Source organism: Cornus florida, unplaced genomic scaffold, assembly GCF_030987335.1.
Source record: "Cornus florida cultivar Cherokee Brave unplaced genomic scaffold, ASM3098733v1 CherokeeBrave_3.0.0_Hap2_Chr10, whole genome shotgun sequence".
Taxonomy (NCBI): Eukaryota; Viridiplantae; Streptophyta; class Magnoliopsida; order Cornales; family Cornaceae; genus Cornus; species Cornus florida.
This window is the reverse complement of record NW_026775580.1, coordinates 42,514,745-42,537,141: the sequence shown is the minus strand read 5'-3', so window position 1 is coordinate 42,537,141 and position 22,397 is coordinate 42,514,745. Positions and strand designations below refer to the sequence as shown.

The window sequence follows — 22,397 nt, the reverse complement described above, 5'->3', positions numbered from 1 at the left end:
CTTATGCTTGATGGGTTGTACTACAATTTAATTCATACTTATAGGTAGGTAGACAATCTATATTTGATTTGATATTCCATGGCTTATTGTTGCAAATTCCATGATTCTCTAGATTGATGTGTACTACAATTATGACTAATTTGATGGGTCATGCTTAGATTTGATGGGTTGTGCTACACTTAGTTTATTTGTTGGTTAGGTAGACAATTCATACATAAATTTGATGGTCCATGCTTAATATTGCAATTAGTAGTCGCATTTTGTTCACAACAATGTATTCCCCATTAATGGAAAGCAAGTGGTTAATTACATGAGCTTAGTGGTGATTCCAACACCCTAAGTCCTCTATTCATATCTCCTAAATCCCTATCTCACTAGTTTACTTTAATTGCATTTTAATTAATTGCTTTCTAGTTTAATGAATCAATCTCTTTCTTTTGCAATCATTTGATACATTAGAGTCGAAGTTAAATTCCAACACGTACAATCTCTTGGGACGATCCCTTCTCACTCATACTATATAGTATAGGTGTTAAGCGGTTTATAAATTTAAAGTATGATGCCCACTTGACACTAATTTCCAAACTCAAAGTGTTGTGCATTATTTTATGCACACGCTCGGGTCTCATCACCAGCTCAATGGATAAGGTTGCCAGGTGTCAAAATATTTTTGCCATGTCAGCTTCGATCAATCGAAGCAAGTGTTGGATCGGTCAAAGTCCTGTTCGATCGATCAAAGTGACTGCTGGCAGTATGCTATCTAATTCTCGAGCTTGCCCAAACTCTACCAACTTTTGTAGCTACGAATTTCCACCAATCAAATGCAGTATTTCTGACTTGTTGCCTACTCAAAGAGGCTTGTATATAATCTAAATGAGCTAATTTGGATAATTCCTCTAGTTAGATATTTTACCAATTATAGAAATAGTTTCTCTCTCTAGAACTAAGGTTTTGTAAAGAAAGCAAGGAGGAAGAAGATGATGCCAACCTTAAAGCTAACCCTTGAGGGTTCCATGGTCATTATAATGAGTGGCTGAATCCTTCTCTTAGGGCTAGAGATAGCCCCTAGGCTTGCTTCCTAAACCTAGTCTTTTGTAGATTTTTGGGGATTTTAGTTGTAAATTATGTTTTGACCATGAATAAATATAAATCTTATGATTTTTACATGATTTGTATAGATTAATGCTTTTAATTGATCATTTAATTCTATCCATATGTCTATGTATGCTAGAATTAGTGTTCATGTGTTTATCTCTAGATTTTGTGAAATTGGTGCATGTCTATGTGTGTTGATATTATAGATCTAGTGATGGTCAAGGCATGATGCTTAATTGATTACTCTTGTAGTTTATTTGATGGTTCATGCTTATTTATTGATGGATTATGCCACCTCCCTAGCTTAATTAGTTTAATTTTCATGTCATTATCATAGTTGTAATGTAATTGCTTTAATTTCTTAAACAAGTGGACAATCCATTGTTGTTGTTTGATGTTCCATGCTTATGAGTGCAAGCAGTACATTTCTCTAGATTTTTAAGTGTGCATTAATTGTGGTTTAATTGCATGGTTAATGGTCTCATTTGATAGGTTGTGTTACACACTTGATTGATTAGACAATCTATGCTTATTTGTCATCCATGCTTAGTTTTTAATTAATGACACACACACACACAATTTACAACATGAATTTCCCCTTTAATTTACAATTGCTAGTGTTTGGTGAAGTGAAGCTTAGTGGTGAACTCTAAGCCCCAAGACCTTTCTCTCACTCTTTTCCCTAATTTCTAGATTGTGGTTAATTTGCATTATTTTAATTGAACCATTAGTTTAATCAACCAATCAAACCCTTATTTGATCATTCGACCTACTAATCCAACATTGATTCCAGAACACCTTGCAAATCCCTTGGGACGATCCCTACTCACTCTTGCTATGTTAGTAGTTAGTAGTGGTAATGGCATTTTACAAATTTAAACTTGGCCACAATTAAACAATCACAATTTTGGGACATCAATACGGCAAAGTTGTCACCAAATTTTGGTGCTGTTGCCAGGGATTCGCAACGTCATATTTGGAATTAATTAGGAATTAGTACTCCTTTGATCCTTGTTTTTACTTTGTTTTCTTATTGTGTTTTTTCTTGATTGGCTAGGTACTTGGTGCAAGGAAAGCAAGAAAAGGAACTTCAAAACAAAGAAGCAAGCTAAGCTAAGCAAAAAGTATAAAAAGCAAAAATAAATAAATAAAATTGCAAAGCAAAGCAAGGCAAAAAGTTTTAAAATATTTTGAAGTTGCTTAAGAACCCTTTGTGAGTTATTCTAATTCCTCTTGCTTAGTTAAATCGTCGGCTCACGTGGAGGCATTTTATTTCATTGTTTATCGTCGGCCCGCATGGAGGCATTTTACTTTCATTTGTTGAAAAGCATGGGAGCATGGGATCAATGTATGTGGAGGCTTGTTGTTGTTGATTGACTTGTTACGGAGGAGAAGTGTTTGCTATTTGCTATTTATTTAGTTGTTGTTTATTTTGATTTGCATTATGCATGAATAGTCGTAGATCTTTGAATCCTACTCTTATCCCATTAAATTTTAATCTTGAATTGATTGTTCATAATCCAAGGGGAAAAGGTAATTCAAGTGAATCCATTTCATCAATGGATGACCATATTGAAGACCGTATGGAAGACCTTGGTCACATAGACCAACAAGGCATTCTTCACCCTAATGTGCATCAACAACATGATAATATGCAATTACCATTAGGCATGCCTAGACCTTTTGTTCCACAACCACAAGGCCAAGTTCCAATGGGAATGCCAAGGCCATTCTTTATGCCACCTCCACCTCCCATTGTTCAAGCAAATCAAAGGGCTTATGTAGAGCCACCAATTGTGAATCCTCCCATTGCTTTAAGAGACCATTATGTGCCTAATGAGTATAATGTACCAACATGCATTCAACTTCCTCTATTTAGAGCACATCATTATGAGATTAAGCCACAAACTATTCAAATGCTTCCCAATTACCATAGGCTACCTAATGAAGAATCATATAAGCATTTGGATGAATTTCTTGAAGTTTGTTCCACCGTAAAATATACGGACATGTCGGAAGAAGTTTTGAGGTTAAAACTCTTCTTATTCACCTTAAAAGATAAAGCAAAATATTAGTTTAACAATTTGAGACCTTTTTCTATAACTTCTTTGGCAAAGATGTAACAGGAGTTCTTGAGAAAGTACTATCCCGTGTCTAAAACCAATGCAATGAGAACTTCAATTCGTGAATTCTCGCAAGGGGATGGGGAAATGTTTCATGAGGCATGGGAACAGTTGAATGATTTACTTAGCAAATGTCCTCATCATGACATTCCTAAGTGGCAGTTAGTTTAATATTTTTGTTAGTCGGACAACCATAAAGGTATGGTTGATGCTTCTATGGGAGGTTCTTATTTAGATAAGCATGAAGATGATGTGTGGCGCTTATATGAGAGCATGAGTGAAAACTCAATACACCGATCCTTATCATCTAAAAATAGTAGAAATATAGGTGGAAAAAAGAATGCAAGCTTATATCAAGTTGACAATTCTAATGATATAGTTGCCGAAATGAAGTCTCTATCTCAAAGGTTTGATCAATTTTTTATCAACCAATACTTGGCTCATCAAGTGTCTTCCTCCCCTAATCATACTCATCATCATCCCAATAAATCTTACATGACTTGTTCTAGTGTGTTGCATTCTACTTCCAATTGTTCCCATGGACATGTGCATAGTGAACACCATGAACAAGTGAATACCGGTTTTGTTAATCAAGGGAATAATCCCTATGGCACTCATTACAATCCCGGGTGGAGGAACCATCCAAATTTCTCTTAGAAAAACCAAGGGGAAGGCTCAAACCCTCCCCAAGGTGGTTTCCAAAGCAAGTTTGTTCCGCCCCCTATGCAAAGCCAAGGTTCCCAAGGTTATCGTTCGTCTTACCAAGCACCAAATGGAAATTAATTTTCAAATTCTCATTTTCCAAGCCAACCATCATATTCTCAAGGTCATTCTAGAAGTCCCGCATTTGAAGAAAAAGTTTTATCGGCTTTGGGTACTTTGGAGGCAAATACTCAATTGGTTCATTCTCACTCCTAATCAATTGTAAAGCTAGAAACCCAAGTAGGGAAATAGCTAGCACGTTGAATGCGAGAAAGAAGGGGAAAATGCCTTTGAATACTCCACTGAAGCAATAATTTGTTGTAGAGACCACTTCTCATTCGGAAAGTCCTATACTTAAGCATGTGAATGTGGTGACCACTTTGAGAAGTGGAAAGGTTATTGACAACCAAGTTGGTGTCTCCAATGAAGAGAGTGAACCGGTGCAACCTAGTGTTGACACCCATCCTGTTTCACATCCTATTCCTCTTTCATTAAGTGTTAAAGACCCCAATGTTGAAAATGTTTCAAGGAACGATTTTGAAAAATCTTTTAAGCCAAAGGCTCCATTTCCGGATGCTTTGAAAGCATCCACGTCTTTTGAAAAGTAACAAAGTAAAGCTAATGAAATCATTAATGTGTTTAGGCAAGTAAAAATCAATCTTCCTCTCTTGGATGCCATTCGACAAATTCTGGTTTATGCCAAATTTTTTAAAGATCTTTGCACTTTAAAGAGGAAGAACAAAAGCCAAGCACCGAGAAAATTCGTTCTTACCGAGCAAGTGAGCTCTATTTTGCAACACAACACCCTCCCAAAATTCAAGGACCCCAGTTCACCCACTACTTCATGCACTATAGGTGATCATGTTATCAATCGCACTCTTTTAGATTTAGGAGCAAGTGTGAATCTTCTCCCTTATTCGGTTTATGTTCAATTGGGCTTAGGTGATTTGAAACCGATGTAGGTAGTTTTGCAACCAGCCAACCGATCAATTAAGAAGCCTCAAGGTATTATTGAAGATGTTTTGATTAAAATTGATAAGTTCTTCTTTCCAGTTGATTTCGTTGTCATTGACACGGAACCGGTCCCAAATCCTAAGAGCCAAATTCCCATTATCCTTGGTCATCCCTTCTTGGTTACCGCTAATGCCAACATTAATTATAGGACAGGGATAATGAAGATCTCTTTTGGCCACATGAAAGTGAAGTTGAACATTTTTAATCCAACCCCAAACTCTATGGACAAACATGAAAATATATGTGTTGTTGAAAAATGTTTTGCAAATGAATTTGAAAAGAATGAGTCTTTGCTTGGTGTTGAAACATCAAATGCTTTACCATCAAAAGAGTTTTCAAAAGATATTGTTTTAAAGTCTAGTGTTGAACGGGCATGGAAGCCCAAAAGTTTTGTTGATCAAGAACCATTGAAAGCACTTGAACCGAATCAAACAATTTCCTTAGGGAATGGTTTGTTGGGTGGGGTTCGAAGTTCTATTCACCCCGTTAAGGAGGTGTAATGACCCGGTCATTTTCTTCCTTTTCCTTTTTCCTCAAATTTTGCAAATAAATTTTTTCCGTTGTCTTTTCTTTTCTATGGATGGTTTTCGTCCCTTAGTGTCATCTTGAGTGCTCGTAAATGATTTCTGAGAATCTTTTCCGTGGATTGACAACTTCCTTTGAGGACTGAGTCATTTCCACAATTTTCGTTTTTCGACACCATTTACTTTTTTGTCCTTATTCCTATTTCGTCCTTTTCCCTATTTTGTCTTTTCTCCGTTTGTCACTTTGTTGGCAAAACCTCACTTCTTCTGCTTGGGGTTGGTTTTCGACTTAACGTATCTTTATCATGAGTGGTTTTCAGGAAATACGTATCTTTACTTTTGTAGGAAAGTACTCTGGTTGCTCCTAGTGTCCATAGGGGCATGGATTCATAATTCTTTGAAATTAATTTCCTTTCTTGGGGTATTTTTCGTAAATATCTTTTGAAGATATTTTATTTCAGGGGTATCTAAGAAAATATCTTTTTGAAGATATTTTTATTCTGAGGCAGTTTTGCAGTTAACCCTTTTTATGGGGGCCATTGTGCAATTAATGAAAGATATTGCAAATTATCTTGTTTTGAGCCTGGATCCTCATACGGGATTCATTTTCACTTTTCATAGAGTCATAAACTCTTAGAAGTCCCTTCTGGTCGATGTTTTCCAGTTTTAGGGTTTTTGGCCTCGGTTTGAGCCAAACTTGTTTAGGGCATAACTTTCTGCTCGGGACTCAGTTTTTGACGTTGTTTCTTCTGTTGTTCTTATTTTCTCATTTTGAATCTTTTTTGTTCATAGAGTTTCATCATTTGAGCGCGTCTGCTCAAATTTCACTTTTCCGGACACGGTGGGGCCCGTTCGGGGCACTTTTTCAGATTTCTATAAAAGAGGGATGAGATATTTTATTTTTTCATCTTCCCCACTCTCTTGCACGACCTGAAGCTTCCATGGCAGCCCAAGGGAGACTGCCACCTTCTCTCTCCTCATTTGAACTTAATTTCTTTGTCAGAACATAGTAGGGCCTTTACGTTTTGTGTTCATGCTGACTACACGCTTCTTTCACCCTTATTAGAACCCATTTCTGGCCAAATTTTGAGTTTGGTTTTGAAGTCAAGTTGTGATTTTCATGGGTCCTCTTTGGAGTTTATCGTTCATGGCGTTGTCCCCGACGAAACCCCGAAGTATTGTCGGATTCAGAGCCGTTTCGTTTTGATGGCTTTTGAGATTTTCATCTTAAATTAAGGTAGGGGGTGTCTTAGGTTTATATTATTGTTGTATTGATTATTTTATAAGCATATACAACTTGTGAGCATGCCTTGTTCAAGTTTTTAGAATTTAATTTATTTATTTTCTTTGTTTAGGATTTAATTCTAATGATGATATATAGTTTAGAATTAAATTATGGCATGCTAGTAAATTAGGCCATGGTGAGTTGTGTAACATATATTAAATTTGGAGCATTTGAGTAAGAATTGCAAAACTTATTTAATATTTATCTTTTGTGAAAGATTAATTCACATAGTTGTATCAAGCATGAAACTAACTTGTAATGTGATATTAAAGTAGGTCTTGGTGAGTTCTTTAACATATATTAAATTGAGGACATTTAGATATGTTTGAAAATCTAGAGAAAAATTAATTAATGAGCTTAATTAATTTTATTTTAAGTGTGTTGGTCACTTAAATTGATATTGGAGGTAATAGGTTAATAATCCCTTAGAATGTAGTCTGTTTAATCACCTTGTGAGCATGTTACTAATTTGATGTAGAATTAGTACTTGAGACATATTGAAATGGTAATTGGACTTAGCAAGATATAGAATATTATTGACTTGCATAGCTTGTTTAGATATATCTTGTGTAGGCGTATAGCTTGTTAGAATATTACAATTGTTTACCTTGGAAGCTAGTTACTAAATTGGGACTTATTTAGTAATTGTGGCTTAGTGTGGTAATGTGGTTCAATTGTTGTAAAATATTCTTGTTTTGGTATATAAATTGCATATTGGAGGCTTGACATGTCATATGCTATCTAGACTTGAATTATAGGACATGGTTTGTGTGGATTCAACCTTATTTGTGCATGGAAGATGGTTTTATGCATTAGTGGATTTGGTATAAGTTTGGTCTAACTTATTGATTTTTGTATAAGTTTTGGATTTATTGATTTTGGAAAGCTTGTAAGGACATATTTCACGTGATGGTTAGGGTTTGGCTCTAGTACGGAGACAAGAGTCTTCTAAGTCTTAAGTGCGCACTAGGTAGTACCTTGTGGGTCGTAATTGCCCGGAATAACTTATGCATGTGCGCACTAGGTAGTGCCTTGTGGGTCGTAATTACCCGGAAACACTTGCTTGATTTAGTGACCACATGTCCTAGTCTTTCCACTTTGATTTTGCATTCAATTTCAAGTTGTTAATCATGGATTACTTGTAACTTGAGAATTGGTGCTTGCCTATGTATTTTGATCTCATTTAGTATACTTGAAACTGTATACTTGAACTTGTATCCTTGTTGGTGTATCTAAACTCTATTTAGTGTATTTACGCTTAGTATGCTTGTCTTGTGTGTGCGAATTTCATTTTTGTATACTTGTGCCATATATACTTGTCTTGTGTGTATATGTTTAGCTTTGTATACTTGTGTTTGTGTACTTGATTTATGAGTACACTATACATATATCTTACACATGTATATGTATGCTAGATATTGCTTATCCCGTTTAACATGATGTAGTATACTTGTGAGCATGGGTACTTGAATGTCGTGTATCATGTTTTAATACGGTTTAGTGTACTTGAGCATGTATACTTGTATGCCGTAGTTTTTTTCAATTGCATGAGTAGCTTAGGATGATCCCTGAGTCTCATTTTGACATAGACGTTAGGTGGCATGAGCCCCTTTAACATGTTTCACCATAAGATGATAATTTGTAAAATGCTAAGTCGATGTATGCTCACTTCCTACGAGTAGCTTTATGTTACTCACCCACGTAGTGGGGACATTTTTCTGGTATGAAGACTTGGTTCGTGATGCTTATTTCTCCTTGGATGGCTTGTAGTTTCTAAGTTTCCATTTTATGCAAATGTTAGCTTAAAATGCCTTTTTGTAGCCATATGTTGACCTTCTAATATTTGATCCCATTTATGTAAAGTGTACATGAGTACACTCTTTTCAATGTATTTAACATGTATAAGATGAGGGCGGAAGCCAATAACATATATCTTGCTTTCTATGCACTTTCGTTTTCAAGGCTTAATATGAAAATGTTGAGAAATGCTTAGACATTGTGTCACAACTTTTGCATCCGGTGTGGGAATTCCATTTTTATTCTTTCGTAGGGTCTTATAAATCATTTTTGAAGTGTGGCCAAGGGCCAAATAGTGATTTGAAATCATTTGATAATTTTGGTTTTCAAATTTCCCTTTTCTTGTTCATTTTTGCCTTTTTGCCTTTTTGCCCGTTGGGGGGTCGAATTTTGTATCAGTGGTATTTTTAAGCCGTGAACCACTGTAGCGCATCTAAATAGGTAAGTTACGTTTACGTGCATGATCGTTTCTGGGCAAACCTTCTTCTTTGCTGAAATGAGCCTCCTATGGACTCATTTTGAAATTTTGTTGCATAATCTGATCTAAGGGCATTCTAGACCTTTCACATCAGTTTTAATTTCTTATTTTGACATGGTTGAATAGAAAATGTCGTCTTGGTACCGGAAATCTCTTGTGAAGTTTCAGCTTCCAATTTGCATTTTAGCAGCTTTTTGGCCTTCATAACCAAATTTCATGGAGGGGCATTTTGGGCATTTTACAATGAGTGTTTTTTGAATTCTCTTAAGAGTCATATAGAAAACTCGATTTTAGGGGGGGTTTCTTCTTCGTGTTTTTCCAAAAAAACTCGTCTTGACCTCTGTTTCAAGCCTCAGTTCTGGAAAACCTACTTTGGACCCTTGTTGTCAGCATGGGCATGCCATTGGGCGCCGGCAAGCGCCCCGGCATGGGCACCGGGCGCGCATGGGGCATGTCATGGCCTTCGTCGGGTCGTCGCAACATTAAAACTTCAAACACTCAATTCTCCCTCGTCCGGACTCTAAATCGAGTGAACTTTTTTTTTAACTTGATTAAATTTTCGCTGCCTTTCTAACGGTGTGCTCAGTTGCACCCTGATCTTCCTAGATAATTATCATTTTACCCTTTTAGCCTTAAGTGCTCATTTTTCTTCGTCATGCTATTTCTTCTTCGTCTGGACTCCGAATCATGTGATTCTTGAGTCCATCTTGATTAATTTTTTGTTATCTTTCCAGTGATGTACTCGGTGGCACCTGAGTCCATAGTTTTTAGAAATGACTATTTTACCCCGGAGGGCTTATTTGTCATATTTTTGATCTTTTGCTTCTGCATCAGTTCTCATTGAGTTCCACGACCTCATGGAAGGTCACTTTGACTTCTTAGAGTCTTGTTTTCTGTTTTCGCTTCAGTAATTCGGATCCGTTATCGGGTCAATCTTCGGTTCATCACAGGACGCACTGGCTTGAAAAACTAGGGCCGTCACAGGTGGTATCTGTAATACCCCAAATTTTAAAAGGATAGTCTTGGTATTTATTTATTTATTTTTATTGTCTTTTTTTAATTGTTTAATTGATTATTTGACTAATTGTTTAAGTGTTTAATTGAATTAAGTGTTACTTGATTAATTGGCTACTTATTTATGTGTTATTTGTATTTTGTCTAGGTGTTATTTGTATTATTTGTTTAATTAGATTATATGCTTAAATGATGTATTTGATTAATTGTAAGTAATTGTAAATTAAATGATTAAATGTTTTATTTTATTTTATTTTATGGTTATGGTTAGTGGTAATGGGCTAACTAATTGGGTCCCATGGACTACTTGGATAGGAGGTTGGATGGGTATGGATAACTACCCAAGGATAGTTCTATATGTATATATATAGATATATATGTATATACATATATATATAAAGAAAAGTAATTTATTAATATTATAGTAACTTTAGTATTAATAAATAATCTGATGGATATATTTTATATATTTATATAATAAGGATACGTAACATGTTTTAAGTTACCTTTTAATATTATGGTAACTTTAGTATAAATAAATAATCTGATGTATATATTTTATTTATTTAATGAGGATATAGATAGATTATATACGTAATATGTTTTAAGTTACCTTTTAATATTATAGTAACTTTAGTATTAATAAATAATCTAATGTATATATTTTATTTAATTAATAAGGATATACATAGATTATATACGTAACATATTTTAAGTTACCTTTTTAATATTTTCATTTTTATTTTTCTTTATTAAGTTGACTTGGATTGGGAAAAGGAATAGGGTTATTATTTATCCTATAAATACACAACTATAGGTTGAAAAAGGAGTGAAAATATATCACGTAATATATTCTAGAGAGAGAGAGTTAGAAAGAGAAGGAGAAAGAAGAAAGAAGGAGGAGAAAACCCTTTAGAAAGAAGATTAAGGAAGAAGAAGTTTAACTTTCAATCCGAAAGTTTAAGGCAAGTTCTTCTTCTATCTCTTTCCCTTTGATTCGTGTTTCTGTACATGTCTAGGAAATTCCAGAATTTATTAAACACATAAAATTAAATAATTATGCATGTTTAATTGGGTTAGAACATAGGTTTTATGAAATTGGTTCATATCTGTTCTTGTGTTATGAATTGATAAAATGCATGATTTTGATTTGATTTCTTATGTGAATTTTTACATGTTTAAATTATGTATCTTTCATATCTGTAGAATGATGGAACGTAGAAACATGCCTAAGATTTCTAAACATTAAATAGGGACTAGGTTTGGGTTTTAATAAATTTAAATAGACTCAATCATAATGATGCTTGCTATTTGAATGTTTTAAACAAACGAATGGATTTAATCTTTTAAAATATTTTAGCAATTGAGATTAAATGTGTAGGATGAATTGGATATGGAGAATCCTTATTTAACGGTATAATAAAATATCATCATGTATAAGATTCAGTTTGTGTAGGACATATGATATAGGAAGTTTAAAGAAATAATAAGTCATTCCTATTATGTGATAACTTGATATCATTTTTATCATAGTTATTTATCGAATGTTTGATGTATTTCCTTAATTATTACATCAATTGTTGAATTGTGTGGTTTAATGCACCGGTATGGGACGGTGGCATTCTAGGGATGGATTAACTTATCAGTTAAGTCCTACCTATTTTATATAAGGGAATGGATTAACTAAAATGTTAAGTCCTACTTATATTTAAGTCAGGTCAGCTGAACAAGTTGAATGACTTATGGAGGATTAATTTATTATATAAGGGAATGGATTAATTAAAATGTTAAGTCCTACTTATATTCAAGTCAGGTCAGCTGAACAAGTTGAATGACTTATGGAGGATTAATTTATACTAGACAGGATGGTTACTAGATTATATATATATAAGTATGGTGCCATGATATGAGCTTGAGTCTCAGGATCAATGGTTAGGGCACGTATATCGCCAGGGATGTGTAGCTAGATATAGTGTAGTTGTGTACCCTGGTAGGTCTAGGTACTCATGCCCACTATATGTGCGTTTTGCATGTTGCCTACTATTCAGGTTGAGACAAGCTTATAGTCTAGTGAGGTTCCTTTAGTGTGTATATATATATATACGGACTACTAGTTACTGTTGGATTGACTAGGATGTATACGTGTATCGTATCTCTGCTTGGACTGTAGTAGAGTAGAATTTGTTTGTGGGCCTGACCCACCATTATTTTTCAGGTGTTCGTCACGAGTAGAGGTTGTTCGTGCTGAGTGGGGATCAGTCTACTTCATTCTTCCGATGCTACATAGGAGTTCCTTTATGATTCAGTTTCCTGTTTTAGATTACTGTCATTTGTTTAGTTTGGATTTTCTAGGGGTCCACACAGTATGGATTCCCGAGTTGTATTTTGGAGGATCAGTTGTATCAGAAGAGTTTATTAATTAATGAAAATATATTATGAGGTTTATTATTAAATTATCATTTTAGTTTCTTGTCAGCATTTTATTTATCTTTCTTTATTCTTTTGTACTCTGTGTTCGTTTATTATCAATTTGTTTTGATATCCTCAGGTATTCGGGCGTGGGCTTGGCCAACCCGCATTCAGAAATCTGAGAGGGTATCACAGTTGGTATCAGAGCACTCCAGGTTTAAGTGTCCTTAAGAGTGTCTTTCATTATGTGACTTTCGTGTTGCGTCTCTTAAAACTTAGAGCCCTTATTCGGATTCATTGTATTCTATTTACGGTTCGTTAGGAGGAACTTATGTCAATTGTATTCTGTAGTTACAGAATGGTTGGCACTAGGAAAAGGATGGGGTCCAAGGTGACAGCGATAAAGATCCAAAGGAGAAAAGGAGTACGTTATTGATTTCATTGCCCGAAAACAGAATTAGGGATCGAAGGTTTAAGTTCATTTGGAGCTACTTTAAAGCATAAGCTAAGGAAAGATTTAGATGTGTATGATAGGTCACCGCATATCGGGGCTGACATGACTTCAGTTGATCTCAAAAAGGAGACAAGCGGGGATTAAGAGTCCAAAGAGGATCCTAATGGAGGAGATTTCAGCGTATCCAAGAGAGAGGGTACTACATCTGGAAGATGGATAATCGCGCGAGGGTGATCTTGTTTGCTGGTTATATAGCTAATGTTATTTGTAGAATTGGTATTGATTAATCTACTATAATTAAACTGTCTTATCATCTCTAAAAGAGATATATAAGAAGTACTTTTCAGAAGATTGGGGATTTGATGGAGTTCTTATCAGAACGAAACGTATGATTTTGTATCACATTCAGGAAGGTATTGGTATTATGTTGTGACGTTCTAATTCGCTTTATAAAGCCAAGTTAGATAGTTTACATTCAGCGTGTAGGGAGGATGAGGGTTAAGCCCTTAGTATTTGCTTAGGCAAACATATGTTGCTTTTATACTCTGTTTAAAGGATATGTTTCGAGGTTGGATGATTACCTACGAAACTATAAAAGGAAATTGTGAAACAATTTGGTAGTGTTGATTTCAAATGAGACTTTCTTTTCTAGAAAGAACGATGTCCTAAGTAGGAGTATATTTTGTGCTAGTGTGTTTGTCATACGGGTTTTATTTTCGTTGATTATTTTGGTTAATGGTATATGGTTTAGTTGGGGACACAAGTATGTGATCAGCTAACTATTGTTTTTAATAATATGGAGTAATAGCGCTATTTACGCTAGATTTGTGAGCATGCGGTCGTAGGATATGGTAGATACACATAATTCTAGCCAATCTATTAGACATGGACATGCGTCATTCTAGTATATTGTTTGGGATGGGATAGTTAAACCATCACTGTGAGTCAAATAATCTAGTTTGATTTACTTTACTCTAGGTATGGATTTGTGTCATATTACAACGCCATGATAATGGTGGTTGTTAATATTTTGGGATGAGTGAGATGGTGGTAAATAAAGATCACTATAACGCCACGATGATTTATCTGAGGTGCCGGATTTGCTGAACATCTTCTTGAAAAATTTCGGAAGTTGTTACTAAGTCGAAAGGAGGATTTAGTACGGGTTTAGGTACTTATTAGAATGACACCGATTAAGGATAGTAGACTGAATAAATATTCATCAGTCTATTCTTAATCAAGAATTTTATTCGTGAGGGCGTGTCATTAGGAGGAGTTGCCGGTGTTGCATATAGAGGTGGAAACTAAGTCTTATTCACTTGCATAAATAATATGGAATTTTTTTTTTTTTTTTAGGTCACAATTTGCAACAATTAGCTGTTACTAGGAAATTGATAACTTATGTAGAAGATCGAAGGATTTCATATTCTTTTGAAGTTAGACAAAGAAGTCGGATTGTCATTAACTTGTTTTAAAGAAGTAGGGTGTGTCAAAGACAAGATGGTAAGACCAAACACCTTTATAAAGATGAGGTGGATGGTATGCATGGAAAAGTCGTAGTTTGTTGACTTTTGTTGAATTAAAGTCATAGTTGACTATTGATAAATGGAATTACTGATTGATTTTCAATATCAGCAAATTTATCACCGATCAGTGGTGGATAGATTTAGTTACAGAATTCGCTTTTGAGGACGCTCCAATTTAAACGTTGGGTACAGACGAAAGCTGGTGGTACTGGACTAACGGTACTTTCTATAAACAAATTGGATGGAGGATGCACGGACTAAGTTTCACAACTTTTAGTTCTTCTAATATTTATTAGATAATAGAGATGGACCATCAAAGATCACTAAATCCTTTGCAGCCATTTCCTATACTAAAGTGGAGATGAGAGAGCATTTTACAGATTTAGTTGCGGGATTTCTGATTTTACACAAGGGTCAGGATTCTGGATGGGATATTGGTTGACTGATACATTAGGTCAACTTGATTCTTGTCTATTTCGAACTGGTAGGACTTTAGTTCATACGAATAGAATGGATCACGAGACGGTTTAGATGGATTACAGTGGTGATTCACACTTTATATCAAGTTCCGTCTGGTGGAAGCAATGATGTAAATGGATGCTCTCAACAAATGATAGAATATTTAAATCTTTCGGTTAGTTGTTGAGTTATTAGATGCATTTATAGCAGGTGTAATAATAACACTTGTTATTACTACGGTAGTTGAGAAGGTCAACTTTGAATATTGGAGCTGACCTTGGAGACGGTGTTACCTTACTCTGATGGAGTTTAAGGTACTCGAGGAGGATTTCCTAGTTTTTGTAAGTAATGATATGATGGTCGGGCGACTGAGCTAGAAAATTTATAATTTTTCTTGGTGTGATCAAACGGTTAGAAGGTACATCATGACATCAAATGTCGATTTTTGTGAACAGATACAGATAAGGATGCATATACAATTGCCCTAAGTGTAAAACCTGCTACAAAGGTGGAAAGTTGATTATCGGATATCGTAGGAATCTTTAGCCACTTCCTATTACAAATATGGAAGTTGAATTAAATAGGAGTGACGATCGATGGGAAGGATTGACATTGATTTGGAATTTCAATTTTTCATATGGAATCTGAGTGGTGGATTGAGAAAGATCGCTTGAAGACATAAATTTGAGTGATACTTATTTTAGAACTTCATAGTAGTTCTATAGTTCAGTGATAGTGGTGTTATAGTATGTGGATGTCCATATTAGTGGATGCAAAGTGCTATTTCGAAGGAGCTTTATGAAGATTTTGGAGCAACAGCTCTACTTTATATCTATAGACGGAGGAATTAATCGAGAGATTAAATTAGACTATAAAGGATATGTTTGAGGTGTATATCCTAGATTTTCATGGATAGTTGGAAGTGTTTACTTCACTTGTCGGAATTTTATCTGTGATATTATTGGCACAAGGAGGTTAGTGTGACAACTTTGGAGGTTTTGTATCTTTCATAATGCATACCTCTCATTTGTTGGTTGGAAATGGAAGTATGGGTTGTACAATCAGACCTTAACTTCATTTAAAAATATGTCAGAAAGAGATACTTCCCTTTGTATTGAACTGCGCGCGGTTGGGAGGCAACAGTAGGATGTTGTAAATAGTTGAACTCATATACTAGAGTTTTTCTATCATGGAGTAGTTTGCTCGTTCTGTTTTCTATGCAGGAAGAAGGCGATTTTTGGAGAAAGGTAAATTTTACTTATTACATTGACTTTTAGAAGATTGTGTTTCGCAATTGAGGCAGTCGCCTCTGAATTAGCGTTACCAAATTATTAGCGCTGGGTGCATAGGAGTTTGTGCGTATATTCTTTGGCACTTGGAGGTATGTAGATCATTCCCTTGTCGACATGGGAGGATTACGTTGTCATTTGATACAACCTACGCATCGTATAATTATTGTGTTTCTTAAAATATAGGAACCCTGTCTACCACTTGGTATATTGGAGTTAAGTGGAGCCCTTATAGTGAGGTTGCGTCTACTTGGGAATAGGAGGATGTTTTTTGCTCACAGTTTCCAAGCATAATGGAAGAATAATGGAAGGAAGTAAGGGCGAATTTCGAGGACAAAATTCCTTTTGTTAGGGAGGAAGAATGTAATACCCCTAATTTTAAAAGGATAGTCTCGGTATTTATTTATTTATTTTTATTATATTTTTTTAATTGTTTAATTGATTATTTGACTAATTGTTTATGTGTTTAATTGAATTAAGTGTTACTTGATTAATTGGCTACTTATTTATGTGTTATTTGTATTTTGTCTAGGTGTTATTTGTATTATTTGTTTAATTAGATTGTATGCTTAAATGATGTATTTGATTAATTGTAATTAATTGTAAATTAAATGATTAAACGTTTTATTTTATTTTATTTTATGGTTATGGTTAGTGGTAATGGGCTAACTAATTGGGCCCCATGGACTACTTGGATAGGAGGTTGGATGGGTATGGATAACTACCCAAGGATAGTTCTATATGTATATATATAGATATATATGTATATACATATATATAAAAAGGAAAGTAATTTATTAATATTATAGTAACTTCAGTATTAATAAATAATCTGATGTATATATTTTATATATTTATATAATAAGGATACGTAACATGTTTTAAGTTACCTTTTTAATATTATGGTAACTTTAGTATAAATAAATAATCTGATGTATATATTTTATTTATTTAATGAGGATATAGATAGATTATATACGTAACATGTTTTAAGTTACCTTTTAATATTATGGTAACTTTAGTATTAATAAATAATCAAATGTATATATTTTATTTAATTAATAAGAATATACATAGATTATATACGTAACATATTTTAAGTTACCTTTTTAATATTTTCATTTTTATTTTTCTTTATTAAGTTGACTTGGATTGGGAAAAGGAATAGGGTTATTATTTAGCCTATAAATACACAACTATAGGTTGAAAAAGGAGTGAAAATATATCACGTAATATATTCCAGAGAGAGAGAGTTAGTTAGAGAAGGAGAAAGAGGAAGGAAGGAGGAGAAAACCCTTTAGAAAGAAGATCAAGGAAGAAGAAGTTTAACTTTCAATCCGAAAGTTTAAGGCAAGTTATTCTTCTATCTCTTTCCCTTTGATTCGTGTTTCTGTACATGCCTAGGAAATTCCAGAATTTATTAAACACATAAAATTAAATAATTATGCATGTTTAATTGGGTTAGAACATAGGTTTTATGAAATTGGTTCATATCTGTTCTTGTGTTATGAATTGATAAAATGCATGATTTTGATTTGATTTCTTATGTGAATTTTTACATGTTTAAATTATGTATTTTTCATATCTGTGGAATGATGGAACGTAGAAACATGCCTAAGATTCCTGAACATTAAATAGGGACTAGGTTTGGGTTTTAATAAATTTAAATAGACTCAATCATAATGATGCTTGCTATTTGAATGTTTTAAACAAACGAATGGATTTAATCTTTTAAAATATTTTAGCAATTGAGATTAAATGTGTAGGATGAATTAGATATGGAGAATCCTTATTTAACGGTATAATAAAATATCATCATGCATAAGATTCAGTTTGTGTAGGACATATGATATAGGAAGTTTAAAGAAATAATAAGTCAATCCTATTATGTGATAACTTGATATCATATTTATCATAGTTATTTATGGAATGTTTAATGTATTTCCTTAATTGTTACATCAATTGTTGGATTGTGTGGTTTAATGCACCAGTATGGGACGGTGGCATTCTAGGGATGGAGTAACTTATTAGTTAAGTCCTACCTATTTTATATAAGGGAATAGATTAACTAAAATGTTAAGTCCTACTTATATTTAAGTCAGGTCAGCTGAACAAGTTGAATGACTTATGGAGGATTAATTTATTATATAAGGGAATGGATTAACTAAAATGTTAAGTCCTACTTATATTCAAGTCAGGTCAGCTGAACAAGTTGAATGACTTATGGAGGATTAATTTATACTAGATAGGATGGTTACTAGATTATATATATATAAGTATGGTGCCATGATATGAGCTTGAGTCTCAGGATCAATGGTTAGGGCGCGTATATCGCCAGGGATGTGTAGCTAGATATAGTGTAGTTGTGTACCCTGGTAGGTCTAGGTACTCATGCCCACTATATGTGCGTTTTGCATGTTGCCTACTATTCAGGTTGAGACAACCCTATAGTCTAGTGAGGTTCCTTTAGTGTATGTATATATATATACGGACTACTAGTTACTGTTGGATTGACTAAGATGTATACGTGTATCGGATCTCTACTTGGACTGTAATAGAGTAGAACTTGTTTGTGGGCCTGACCCACCATTATTTTTCAGGTGTTCGTCACGAGTAGAGGTTGTTCGTGCTGAGCGGGGATTAGTCTACTTCATTCTTCCGATGCTACATAGGAATTCCTTTATAATTCAGTTTCCTGTTTTAGATTACTGTCATTTGTTTAGTTTGGATTTTCTTGGGGTCCACACAGTATGGATTCCCGAGTTGTATTTTGGAGGATCAGTTGTATCAGAAGAGTTTATTAATTAATTGAAATATATTATGAGGTTTATTATTAAATTATCATTTTAGTTTCTTGTCAGCATTTTATTTATTCTTCTTTATTCTTTTGTACTCTGTGTTCGTTTATTATCAATTTGTTTTGATATCCTCGGGTATTCGGGCGTGGGCTTGGCTAACCCGCATTCGAAAATCCAGGGGGGTATCACAGTATCAGAGCTCCCAGGTTTGAATACCTTGGGACGACGTGTTTTGGGTGCATATCACATTTCTGTTGCTTTGTTTTACGTGTTAATATGCTTTATGATAACATATTTTGGCCTGATAACATGTTTATGTGCTTACGTGTTATATGTGTTATGCTATCTGTTTAGCTTATTTTGATTCTAATGTAAAGAGCATTACATATGATGTATGCTAGATTAGATTTGTATATGCATGATTGTGTTGCATATTTGGCATGACACAGGATTGGTCATTAAGGCACAAGTTGAGGTTGATGGTGATTGTAGTCACAGTTTCATTGTAGTTTAGGTTATTGTTGACCTAGAGTTAACTTTGGATAGGTGGAGAGACACCTTTTGTTTAGGCTCTCGTGGGGTGAGCCATTAGGCACAACCGTAGTACTAGATTTGTTGATTTTGGGCCATGATTAGGTTTTGGAGCTTTTGGGCACCTTGGTTGTTTTGGAAGGTTCCTTTGAGATTGCAATTTTCATGGGCAGGTACGTTGTGAGTGGGTGCATGGCACTATCATGCTACCATGCTGGCTAGCTACGAGCGCAGTTCGGCTGGAATCAACTTTGGCTTTTGTTTTGATAGGCGTTGTCCTTTTGATCGATGATAATGATGTTGTGTTGGGGATCAGTCGTAGTGATTGATTTGGTTGTTATTGGTATGTCAATAGTTGCCGCTTTCTTTGAGTTCTCCTTGCGTGATGACGCTTTTAGGATCAAGTTAATTGATTGACGTTTAGGGTTGGTGAGAGCATTGCACCGTTAGTGTCACTTGTAGTATCACCTTTAGATTTGGAGATGGATTGTTAGAGTTTTACCAGTGTGGTAAGGGCTCACGTTGTTTTGGGACAGGTTGTTGTCACATTTGTTTTGTCTTGAGCTGTCCATTTCTTTAAGGTGGGAAGAATGTTTCCTTTTCGTGTTCGTCATGTTGACACTTGTGGGGGGGATAGGGTTCTCACCTTTTCTTGGTCTGTGTTTGGGACTTCACAAGGAGTGAGTCTCTTCTCTTCGTTGCCTTGTGCACGGTTTGGGGTTGGTTGGTCCGTGAGGATCATTGTTATCGTTTTGAGTCCTTGGTGAGGATTTGGTGGATTTTGGTCGACTTACTTCCATGGAGGGGGTGAAGTCTTTGTCCTTATTGTCTTTCTTTCAGAGATGGGGTTATGGTGCTCAAAGTGAATTGATTTGTGTGAGATCATTTTCGGGGACTTGTGTCCATTTGATTGAGGATTTGGTTGATTCATGAGGTGAGCTCGATGCTATTTTAAGAATATCTTTTGGAGACTTGCTTTGGTTTTTTGAGACCTAGATGTGGTTGACTCTTAGGAGAGGTTTTGAAAGATCGTTGTTGGATTTGGCTTATTTATGGAGTTTTCTCGTCCTAGTGATGGCTAGGAGTAGTTTTGAGGAATTATTGTTCCAGTGATTGATTGTGGATTGAAATTAAAGGATTTTGATTTAGCTTGGTGATGCCAAGAATGATTTTGAGAGATTCATTTTGTGACTTTGGTTGTCAGGACTTGATGTGTATACCGCTTAGTGGACTTGTATTTTAGGGATTTAGTCATCCGTGATAAGGATTTTGATCCGATGTTTAATTTCGGTGTGGTTTTGTAGTTGATCTGTTTCAGGATGATATCTGGAATTTCAAGACATTGGAGTTGTTGGTTCTGTGGTATTGAGGATTTAAAGCCTTAAGCGTAACGGTGCCTGTGACATTGTTGTCAGAGCTTTGGGATTTGCTACCCCAACTCTCACAAGATGCCTAGTTTCTGTAGTACTCTTGGTAATGATGATTGGTATCGAAAGGTTTCATGGGTAGACCTAGTAGGGGGCAGGTTATGAACAAGTGTCTTATACTGTTATGCTACCGTACAAAGTTGTGTATTGTGGGCGAGTGCTAGTTGCCGTCGATGCTACCTTACTTACGAGTAAGTGTGGGCGGGCACTAGGTACTATTATTACTACCACACATTTGAGTACGTCGCGGGCGGGTTCTGGTCGCTATTCGTACTACCATGTTGTCTTTGTTCTGTACCTTAATTTGATAAGTGATTATCTTGGAGTTCTTTTGGGGGTTGTTTTTGGATCGGTATGATGGTTCATCAGGAGAAATGCTTACGGTTGTTATCTTCCGTTCCTTTATCTGGTGTTGGGTTCTGTGAGTGACCTTTGACTTGTCGTGTGGCCGTGCGGTCATTTTTCTTTTGAGAGGTTGTCCTGTCGTAAGCACGTGGGTGCGAATGGCATTGGTTTGCATGTTGTCTTCTAGTTTTAGAATTGCTCTCGTAGCATGTCGTGGGGTACTCGTAGATGTACTCCGTAGTTATCCTAGTTTTGCCTTCTGTTTTGTTGGGGCTAGATTTCGGGGACAAAATCCCTTTAAGGTGGGAAGGTTGTAATGACCCAGTCATTTTCTTCCTTTTCCTTCTTCCTCAAATTTTGCGGATAAATTTTTTCCGTTGTCTTTTCTTTTCTATGGATGGTTTTTCGTCAATTAGTATCATCTTGAGTGCTCGGAAATGGTTTCTGAGACTCTTTTCCGTGGATTGACAACTTCCTTTGAGGACCTAATCATTTCCACAATTTTCGTTTTTCAACACTATTCACTTTTTTGTCCTTATTCCTATTTCGTCCTTTTCCCTATTTCGTCTTTTCCCCGTTTGTCACTTTGTTGGCAAAACCTCACTTCTTGTGCTCGGAGTTGGTTTTTGACTTCACGTATCTTTATCATGAGTGGTTTTCATGAAACACGTATCTTTACTTTTATAGGAAAGTACTCTGGTTGCTCCCGGTGTCCATAGGGGCATGGATGCATAATTCTTTCAAATTAATTTCTTTTCTTGGGGTGTTTTTCATAAATATCTTTTGAAGATATTTTATTTCAGGGGTATCTAAGAAAATATCTTTTTGAAGATATTATTATTTAGAGGCAGTTTTGCAGTTAACCCTTTTGTGGGGGCCATTGTGCAATTAATGAAAGTTATTGCAAATTATCTTGTTTTGAGCCTGGATCCTCGTACGGGATTCATTTTTACTTTTCGTCGAGTCATAAACTCTTAGAAGTCCCTTCTGGTCGATGTTTTCCAGTTTCAGGGTTTCTGGCCTCGGTTTGCGCCAAACTTGTTTAGGGCATAACTTTCTGCTCAGGACTTAGTTTTTGACGCTGTTTCTTCCGTTATTCTTATTTTCTCATTTTGAATCTTTTTTAT

General features: G+C 35.2%; 1 non-coding gene across 1 annotated transcript; it reads right to left on the bottom strand.

Moving 5' to 3' along the window:
• Positions 1-3,260: 3,260 nt before the first annotated feature.
• On the bottom strand, positions 3,261-3,367 carry LOC132280292 (small nucleolar RNA R71). Its single transcript, XR_009471541.1, has one exon. It is a non-coding gene; the product is annotated as a small nucleolar RNA R71 (small nucleolar RNA).
• Between the last annotated feature and the right edge of the window lie 19,030 nt (positions 3,368-22,397).